Raw genomic sequence first — 10805 nt, 5'->3', positions numbered from 1 at the left:
AGTTCCCGCCGGCGCCACCTGAAGCCCAATCACCTCTCGCCCCCCTCACAATCCCAGCACCTAGCCAACAGCCACCAGCCCCGTAGAAGTGACACCTCAATCAATTCATGCCCCCTCCTATATAACCCAGCACCTTTCCCTAATAAAGCGGAACTCTCCGGTGAATTGCTGCTATGTGTTGCTCCTTTCCTTTCACAGGGAAATCCACAAAGGTGATCTTGCCCTCTGCAAACCATGACTTCTAGGTGATCTTGTCCCCTGCAAAACATGGCCTCTTCCCCAGAAACTGTGAGAAGAGCTTCATCTTCTGATGGAGCCCCTCCAAGCACTCAGACTTCAGTTTCTCAAAGTCAGGGCTAGAGCAGACAGTGACCAACTAATTGGTGGTGTCCAAACCTTGTTCTCCAAAATGTCCACAGAAATCTTGTCTTCTGTTTCTCTCATAGGTTGTGCTTGACAGCAATGTAGTAAAGGGTGGCATTGCTCTGGGTGATTTTGTATGTCTCATCAATTAAGTAGGGCAGATTGGGAATGTCTAGGCCTAGTATGAATTTTACTTTCAGCCATTGGCTTCTGTCATTGTCAGGAGTGTTTCCATCATGTACTTCTTTTACTCATAGTTGGAGTCTGTGTATTCTAGAAGTGGGCAGATGGTATGTGCTAGCCCATGGGTGTCCCAGTAACCCAAAGTCATGTCCATGTTTCAGCTTTCTGTGGACTCAGGGGATGGCCTCAGCAGAGCTGGGCTGGAACTTCACTCTTGAAATTTTTCTTTAAATTAGAAATTATATCAAAATAAAAAGTTATAGTTAGGAAGGGAAGAAAGACTCCCTAGGGGTCAAAATTAAAAGCAAATCTACTAAATAAATAAGTACTAGTGCTTTGTCTATCCTAAAAGCATTACCTACATCAGTAAATAACTTGTATATTAATAACCACTTGGAAAGGCACCAAGGCCTTGGGCCCTTGTGAGGCAATGAGATGGAATTAAGATCCCTGAATAAAATATGGGCTTTCAAAGCTCTCCACTCTATGGGAAGTATAGACAGGATATAAATCCTCCAGCAAAGTTTAATGTTTGGGTCTGGGATTTGGGTGGGAAAAATGTCTGCCTTGAGAATTTAAAAGCATATGCTACCTTCATAGGGTTCAAATTTACACTTCCTGAGTGGTAGACATTACTTGTGCTCTTTGACATTGAGTTCTTTCCTTCCTGAGCATCTATTGAAAGACTATTTCCCAGCCCTCTAGCAGTTAGGTGGGGCCATGTGACTACTTTTTGCCCTTGGTCATTTATATGCTGAGGAAGTCCAATACTCCTTCACCATCTTTGAGAATGTTCTTCTGCTGCAGAGACCTAGAAGACATAACATCAGAGAATGGAAACAGCCTCGATTCCCCTGAATCACTGCTTGAGAAAGCTGCTCTGAAGAGATGTCCTGCCTAAAGCATATTTTGCAAGAGCAAGAAACAAATATTTGTTATCTTAAGCCACAGAGATTTCAGGATTAAACTAATTTGCTCACTTGCTCTCTCCCCCCCTTACACACGCCTACACACACAATTCATGAAAGAAAATATAAGAAAAGGAAATCCTAGATTTCTCATAAAGCAAACACCAGCAGTATACTGAAGACAAAATGAAACAAAATAAAAACATCTAGGGTTTATCCAACAAATGCAACTAAGTATGGTTTTCCTAGAAATGCAATAATTTATTTTCAGAAAATATATTAATATGATTATAATGTTGTGATTTATAATAAATATGTTTTTGGTTTTCATCCTAGGTTCTGACACAGAGCTCCTAAAACCCTTGGAATTTCCTATGATGTTAGTTATTAAGGTGTCTTTTGTTATGTTTATGAGGTAACCTTTGAACAGTGCCTCAGGATGGAGGCTAGTCACCAAAGGAACCAAACACTGATTAGAGAGTTGGAACTTTCAGTCCCACCCATCTGACAAGTTCAATCACCAATGGCCAATGATTTAATCAACTGTGTCTATGTAATGAAGCCTCCATAAAAAACTAAAACCATGGGGTTCAGAGAGTTTCAGGGTTGGTAAGCACATGAAAATTTGGGAGGGTTGTGAGCCTGGAGAGGGTATAGACACTTTGCACCCTTTCCACATTCCTTTCCCTGTGCATCTCTTCCATCTGGCTATTCCTACATTATATCCTATAATAAACTGGTAATCTAGTGAGCAAAGAAGTTCAGAGAGTTATGTGAGCCACTATAGCAAATTAACTGGACCCTAGGAAGGGAACCTCTGATTTATAGCCAGTCAGTCAGAAGTACAGGTAATAATCTGGACTTGTGACTTCAGTCTGAAGTCCAAGGAGGGAGTCATGGGAGCCTCTGAGCTGTAGCTAGTTGGTCAGAAAAAAGGGTGACAACTTAGATTTGTGATTGGCATCTGAGGTGTGTATGTTGGGAGGGGTGCTGTGGGACTAAATTCTTAACCTATTGAATCTTACTCTGTCTGGTAGATAATATCAGAACTGAGTTGAATTGTAGGACACCCAGCTGGTGTCTGGAGAATTGTATGGAGCTGTGGGGAAACTCCTCCACACACACATTGGAAATCCAGTGATCAGATCCTAGCTTGTGATATACCACACTAATAAATAAGATAGTCTGTCTTATCCTGACTAGCACACTGAGTGATCCAAGAAACTCCTAAGAAATCAGTATAAAAGTAGAAAAGTGGTCCCCAGTTGATTACATTTCAAGAAACCTAAAAAAGAAAATGCAAGATCTCTCTGAAGAGACCCATTCTCAAAATGGGCTACATAGGATTTTGTAGGGAAAATGGAGTTTCATGGCATGGATCCTCACCGGATCCTAATCTACTCACCCACAGTACACATGCAATGATGTAATACTTAGCCTACTGCACAGGCACATGCTTGCACACATGTTGGCAATAAGCCATTATTGCCTGTGTCGCTATATAAAAAGCTCCTCCCAGCACTCAGCAGAGCCTAGAGCAGAGGCAGAGACTGGAGTGGAGGGCAGAGGCAGTGACGGAGACAGGCTTGCTGCCTGTAGACTTGCCAGAGGAGGATGTGATTCTAGCCTGACCTACCATCACAAGAATAAAGCTTGGTATAAACCCTTTTACCCCTCAATGTTCTGTTATCATTTTTCAGTTTCACAAAATCCAGAATGAACTTGCCCAGAGCAGGGAACCCCCTCTGGTCTGGAGCTACAGATTTCCACACATAAATATTCCCTCCCCTTCTACCAAGCATGAGCTCCCAATAAAAAATTACAATCAATACATGAGAACAGTCCACCATGAATGAGAATCATAAACATGTAACTACAGATAAACATGTAATAAGCATAAAGAGTATTATTCTTTTGAACTTTATATAATTGAATTTTGTGTACACTATGTAAGAATATTAAATTGGCTAAAGACGTAAAATAAGCTAGTGAAAATCACAAGGAAGGAAATACTATTATCAAGGAACAGACAGAAAGAGTTGAAAACCAGTGAAATAAAATTTTATGAAATAAAAAATATATAGCTTTTGAAATTACCAACTCAGTAGATATTTTAAACAACACACTATACATAGCTTAAAAGAGTAATGTTGAGTGGGATTTAAAAAATACCTAAAATGGAGTACAAACCAAAAGGAAATGAAATTTGTTAAAGTTAAGGTACTAAGAATGTCCACTATTTCTCTAATAGAAGCTCCAAAAGAAGAGAACACAGAGCATGGAAAAGAGATAATATTTGGAAAAGATAATGACATGAGAATCATACTAAATCTCAAGCTGAATAAATAAAACAGACACAGCTAGACACATCAAAATGAAACTGCTGTGTACCAATGACCAAGAGAATATCTTAAAAGCTATCTGACAGATTAAAGACAGACTGACATCACATTCCTTATACAAAAGATAAGAAAGACGATGGGAGCTGGGAGAAAATAACTATAGCCAGCTAAACTATCTTTCAAGATCAAAGTCGAAAGAAAGAGATTTGTGGACAACACCGAACTTAATACCAACATATCATCATTGAAGAAATTCATACCTCACAGACACTAAAATCCTCGATGCCTTTTCTGCTTCTCAACTTGGAACTCAGCAAGTCCAGTACTACTACGTTGCATTTCTGTTCCATTTTCTTGTTCTCAGGGCTGACTGTACATTTTTTGGCTTTCTATTCTTCTATTTTATATATTTATCTCTGCTGTGTGTGGACCAGGTAGATATATCAAACATGAAATCACTATGTCAGGCTGAGCAGAAATATCCCTATTTCTTTGTACCTTCATTTCAGTTTCCATATAATCTTCAGAATAATCTAGCTCAGTGCTTCTCAAGCTACTTATGGGGAAGTATCAGTGTGATTTTTTTCCCAATAGATGGCAGACTGATGTTTTGTCAGTCAACTAATCACATATTTGGATGTGGCAGCAATGTCAAATTGTTATGAAAGTTTTTAAATACTACATCTCAATTTCTGTACTCACTGTAAACTAATAACAAACAGTTCTTGGACCAGCACTGATACATGGACCATGCTCTGAGTAGTGCTGATCTAGCTAAAACTCAAATCTAAAAATTCCACCTAAATTTATCTAATGGATCTCCATTACCTACAAGGAAAATTCCAAATTCTGGATAACATAGCATACAAAGTCCTTCGATGTCTCTCTAGTTTCATCTCCTACATTTGTGTGCTTCAAACTTTATACCCAGAAAAAATGAAAGGCTTGCAGTTTTTTAGTCACTAAGAACAATTGGAAGAGGTGAAGAAACAAACTCTAAGATTCTTGGAGCAAATCCCAAAGCCAGATTGCAGACCTGGCCCACCAAGGAAGCTGCTATTTCCTCTACATCAGGAATCTTCTAGCTCCAGAACCATATAGCCACTGCCATAATAAAAAAAGCTGCTGCAATCAGGATGCCATTATTATGAGTGCTACTTCAGAACCACACCATACCTGCTATGATATGCTTCAGGAGAATTGACACCCCACACCCTGCTTCTCAAAACCCATTGTGGAGAAAGTGAAGGTTCCCATGGCCAGGACTGTACCCTGGCCCTGGTTGGCTAGCTCACTACACCCGTGTGGGCAATACATTGTTATTGACTCTATATAAAGAGCTCCGCCCAGTGCTCTGGGCTGCTGCAGGGCTGCAAGAATGCAAGGATGCAGAAGAGCAGAGGCTAGAGTGGTGGCAGCACCGAGGACAAAGACAGAGACAGCTGTGGGGGCAGAGAGGCCCAGAGGCAGAGACTGGCTTGCTGCATGCAGACTTACTCTGAGTAGATGGGATTTTAGTGACTGACCTGCCACTGTGGGAATAAACCTGGGTATAAACCCTTTCATGCCAAGAACTTTCCATTATCATTTTGCGTTCTCACTGAATCCATAGTGAGCTTGTCCAGGGCTGAAGCCCATTGGCAAGACACCCATGAAGTTAGTTACTTGACATTGGAACCTCTGCTAATGTTGCTTCAGAAAACTCTGCCTTGCATATATATATATTTTTTCTGTCATTTATTTATTTCTTTCCTTTTGGTATCATTAATATACAATTACATGAGCAACATTATGGTTACTAGACTCCCCTACTACCAAGTCCCACCACATACCCCATTACAGTCACTGTCCATCAGCATAGTAAGATGCTATAGAATCACTACTTGCCTTCTCGGTGTTGGACGGCCCTCCCTGTGCGCCCCCCCCCCACTACATTATGCCTGCTAATAGTAATGCCCCTTTTTCCCCATTATCCCTCCCTTCCCACCCATCCTCCCCAATCCCTTTCCCTTTGGTAACTGTTAGTCCATTCTTAGGTTCTGTGAGTCTGCTGCTGTTTTGTTCCTTCAGTTTTTGCTTTGTTCTTATACTCCACAGATGAGTGAAGTCATTTGTTACTCGTCTTTCTCCACCTGGCTTATTTCACTGAGCATAATACCCTCTAGCTCCATCCATGTTGTTGCAAATGGTAGGATTTGTTTTCTTCTTATGGCTGAATAATATTCCATTGTGTATATGTACCACCTGTTCTTTATCCATTCATCTACTGATGGACACTTAGGTTGCTTCCATTTCTTGGCTATTGTAAATAGTGCTGCAATAAACATAGGGGTGCATCTGTCTTTTTCAAACTGGGCTGCTGCATTCTTAGGGTAAATTTCTAGAAGTGGAATTCCTGGGTCAAATGATATCTCTATTTTGAGTTTTTTGAGGAACCTCCATACTGCTTTCCACAAAGGTTGAACTAATTTACATTCCCACCAGCACTGTAGGACAGTATCCCTTTCTCCACATCCTAGCCAACATTTGTTGTTGTCTGTCTTTTGGATGGTAGTGATCCTTACTGGTGTGAGGTGATAGCTCATTGTGGTTCTAATTTGCATTTCTCTGATGACTAGCGATGTGGAGCATCTTTTCATCTGTCTGTTGGCTATCTGAATTTCTTCTTTGGAAAAGTGTCTGTTCAGATCCTCTGCCCATTTCTTAATTGGATTATTTGCTTTTTGTTTATTGAGGTGTGTGAGCTCTTTATATATTTTGGATGTCAACCCCTTATCAGTTATATCATTTATGAATATATTCTCACAGACTTGAAGATGCCTTTTTGTTCTACTGATGGTGTCCTTTGCTGTACAGAAGACTTTTAGGTTGATATAGTCCCACTTGTTCATTTTTGCTTTTCTTTCCCTTGCCCGGGGAGATGTGTTCATGAAGAAGTTGCTCATGTTTATGTCCAAGAGAGTTTTGCCTATGTTTTCTTCTAAGAGTTTTATGTTTTCATGACTTACATTCAGGCCTATGATCCATTCTGAGTTTACTTTTGTGTATGGAGTTAGACAGTAATCTAGGTTCCTTGTCTTACATGAGGCTGTCCAGTTTTACCAACACCAACTGTTGAAGAAGTTGTCATTTACCCATTGTATATCCATGGCTCCTTTATCATATATTAATTGACAATATATGCTTGGGTTAATATCTGGAGTCTCTATTCTGTTCCACTGGTCTATTGGTCTGTTCTTGTTCCAGTACCAAATTGTCTTGATTACTGTGGCTATGTAGTAGGGCTTGAAGTTGGGAAGGTAGATCCTCCATGCTTTATTCTTCCTTCTCTGTATTGCTTTGACTATTTGAGGTCTTTTGTAGTGCCATATGAATTTTAGAACTATTTGTTCCAGTTCATTAAAGAATGCTGTTGGTATTTTGATAGGGATTGCATTGAATCTGTAAGTTGCTTTAGGCAGGATGGCCATTTTGACAATACTAATTCTTCCTAGCCAAGAGCATTTATTAGTGTCCTCTTTAATTTCTCTTAGGAGTGTCTTGTAGTTTTCATGGTATAGGTCTTCATTTCCTTGGTTAGGTTTATTCCTAGGTATTTTATTCTTTTTGATGCAATTGTGAATGGAATTGTTTTCCTGATTTATCTTTCTGCTAGGTCATCGTTAGTGTATAGGAATGGAACAGATTTCTGTGTATTAATTTTGTATCCCACAACTTTGCTGAATTCAGATATTAGATCTAGTAGTTTTGGAGTGGATTCTTTAGGGTTTTTTATATATAATACCATGTCATCTGCAAACAGGGACATTTTAACTTCTTCCTTGCCAATCTGGATGCCTTTTGTTTCTTTGTTTTGTCTGATTGCCATGGCTAGGACCTCCACTACCATGTTGAATAAGAGTGGGGAGAGTGGGCATCCTTGCCTTGTTTCTGATCTTAGGGAAAAAGCTTTCAGCTTCTCACTGTTAAGTATGATGTTGGCTGTGGGTTTGTCATATGTGTCTTTTATTATGTTGTGCTGCTTGCCCTCTATACCAATTTTGTTGAGAGTTTTTATCATGAATGGATGTTGAATTTTGTTGAATGCTTTTTCAGCATCTATGCAGATGATCATGTGATTTTTGTCCTTCTTTTTGTTGATATGGTGGATGATGCTGATGGATTTTTGAATGTTGTACCATCCTTGCATCCCTGAGATGAATTCCACTTGATCATGGTGTGAGATCCTCTTGATGTATTTTTGAATTCAGTTTGCTAATATTTTGTTGAGCATTTTTGCATCTATGTTCATCAGGGATATTGATCAGTTGTTTTTTTGTGTTTGTGGTGTCTATGCCTGGTTTTGGTATTAGAGTGATGCTGGCTTCATAGAATGAGTTTGGAAGTATTCCCTTCCTCTTCTATTTTTTAGAAAACTTTAAGGAGAGTGGGTATTATGTCTTCTCTAAATGTCTGATAAAATTCACCGGTGAATGACTCTGGTCTGGGGGTTACATTCTTGGTTAGTTTTTTGATTATCAATTCAATTTCTTTGCTGGTAATTGGTCTGTTTAGATTTTCTGTTTCTTCCTTGGTCAGTCTTGGAAGGTTGTATTTTTCTAGAAAGTCGCCCACTTATAGGTTATCCAGTTTGTTAGCATATAGATTTTCATAGTATTCTCTAATAATTCTTTGTATTTCCATGGTGTCCATCATGATTTTTCCTTTCTCATTTCTGATTCGGTTTATGTGTGTATATTCTCTTTTTCTCTTAATATGTCTGGCTAGGGGGTTACCTATTTTATATATTTCCTTAAAGAACCAGCTCTTGGTTTCACTAATTTTTTCTATTGTTTTATTTTTCTCAGTTTTATTTATTTCTTCTCTGATCTTTATTATGTCCCCCCTTCTGCTGACTTTGGGCCTCATTTGTTCTTCTTTTTCCAATTTCAATAATTGTGACTTTACACTCTTAATTTGGGATTGTTCTTCCTTCTTTAAATAAGCCTGGATTGCTATATACTTTCCTCTTTGAAGTGCCTTCACTGTCTCCCACAGAAGGTGGGGTATTGTACTGTTGCTTTCATTTGTCTCCATATATTTCTTGATCTCTGTTGTAATATGGTCATTGATCCATTGATTATTTAGGAGCATGCTGTTAAGCCTCAATGTGTTTGTGAGCCTTTTTGTTTTCTTTGTACAATTTATTTCTAGTTTTATACCTTTGTGATCTGAGAAGTTGGTTGGTACAATTTCAATATTTTTGAATTTACTGAGGCTCTTTTTGTGGCCTAGTATGTGGTCTATTCTGGAGAATGTTCCATGTGAACTTGAGAAGAATGTGTATCCTGCAGCTTTTGGGTGTAGAGTTTTGTAGATGTCTGTTAGGTCCATCTGTTCTAGTGTGTTGTTCAGTGCCTCTGTGTCCTTACTTATTTTTTGTGTGCTGGATCTGTCCTTTGGAGTGAGTGGTGTGTTGAAGTCTCCTAAAATGAATGCATTTCATTCTATTTCCTCCTTTAATTCAGTTAGTATTTGTTTCACATATGTAGGTGCCCCTGTGTTGGGTGCATATATAATTATAATGCTTATATCCTCTTGTTGGACTGACCCATTAATATGTAATGTCCTTCTTTATCTCTTGTTACTTTCTTTTTTGAAGTCTTTTTTGTCTGATAGAAGTACTGCAATACCTGCTTTTTTCTCCCTATTGTTTACATGAGATATCTTAGATATCTTTTTCCATTCTTTCATTTTTAGTCTGTGTATGTCTTTGGGTTTGAGGTGAGTCTCTTGTAAGCAGCATATAGATGGGTCTTGCTTTTTTATCCATTCTGTAATTCTGTGTCTTTTGATTGGTGGATTCAGTCCATTTACATTTAGGGTGATTATCGATAGATATGTACTTATTACCATTGCACACTTTGGATTCATGGTTACCAAAGGTTCAAAGGTAGCTTCTTTACAATCTAACCATCTATCTTAACTCAGTTATTATGGTATTATAAACAGTCTGATGATTCTTCATTTTTCTCCCTTCTTTTTTTTCCTTCTCCACTCTTTATATGTTCGGTGTTTATTCTGTACTCTTTGTGTTTCCCTTGACTGATTTTGTAGATAGCTAATTTTATTTTGCATTTAGTTAGTATTTGGTTTGTCTACTTTCTTTGCTGCAGTTTTATTTTCTCTGGTTACATCTATTTAGCCTTAGGAGCAATTCCATCTAGAGTAGTCCCTTTAAAATACACTGTAGAGATGGTTTGTAGATGGTACATTCCCTCAACTTTTGCTTATCTGGGAATTGTTTAATCCATCCTTCAAATGTAAATGATAATCTTACTGGATACAGTATTCTTGGTTCAAGGCCCTTCTGTTTCATTGCATTAAATATATCATGTCATTCCCTTCTGGCCTGTAAGATTTCTGCTGAGAAGTCTGATGATAGCCTGATGGGCTTTCCTTTGTAGGTGATGTTTTTTGTCTCTCTGGCTGCTTTTAATACTCTGTCCTTGTCTTTGATCTTTGCCATTTTAATTATTATACATCTTGGTGTTGTCCTCCTTGGGTCCCCTGTGTTGGGAGATCTGTGGACTTCCACAATCTGAGAGACTATTTCCTTCCCCACATTGGGGAAGTTTTCAGCAATTATTTCTTCAAAGACACTTTCTATCCCTTTTTCTCTCTCATCTTCTTCTGTTACCCCTATAATGCAAATATTTTTCCATTTGGATTGGTCACACAGTTCTTGTAATATTCTTGAATTCCTAGAGATCCTTTTATCTATCTCTGCCTCAGCTTCTCTGTATTCCTGTTCTCTGCTTTCCATTCCATTAACAGTCTCTTGGACCTCATTCATTCTGCTCTTAAATCCTTCCATTGTTTGTTTCATTTCTGTTTTCTCTCTCCAGAACTCATCCCTTAGCTCTTCCATATTTCTCTGTAGCTCCATCAGCATGCGTATGCTTTTATTTTGAATTCTTTTTCAGGAATATTGGTGATTTCAGGCTCACCAGATCCTCTCTCTGTTGTT

The 10805-nt window shown here is 38.7% G+C and overlaps 1 pseudogene; it reads right to left on the bottom strand.

Moving 5' to 3' along the window:
* Positions 1 to 241: 241 nt before the first annotated feature.
* On the bottom strand, positions 242 to 700 carry LOC108387561 (glutathione S-transferase Mu 1-like; annotated as a pseudogene).
* Positions 701 to 10805: the final 10105 nt, after the last annotated feature.

Source organism: Manis javanica, chromosome X (genome assembly GCF_040802235.1).
Source record: "Manis javanica isolate MJ-LG chromosome X, MJ_LKY, whole genome shotgun sequence".
NCBI lineage: Eukaryota > Metazoa > Chordata > Mammalia > Pholidota > Manidae > Manis > Manis javanica.
Note: the sequence above shows the minus strand (reverse complement) of the source record. Positions and strands in the feature narration are given on the sequence as shown.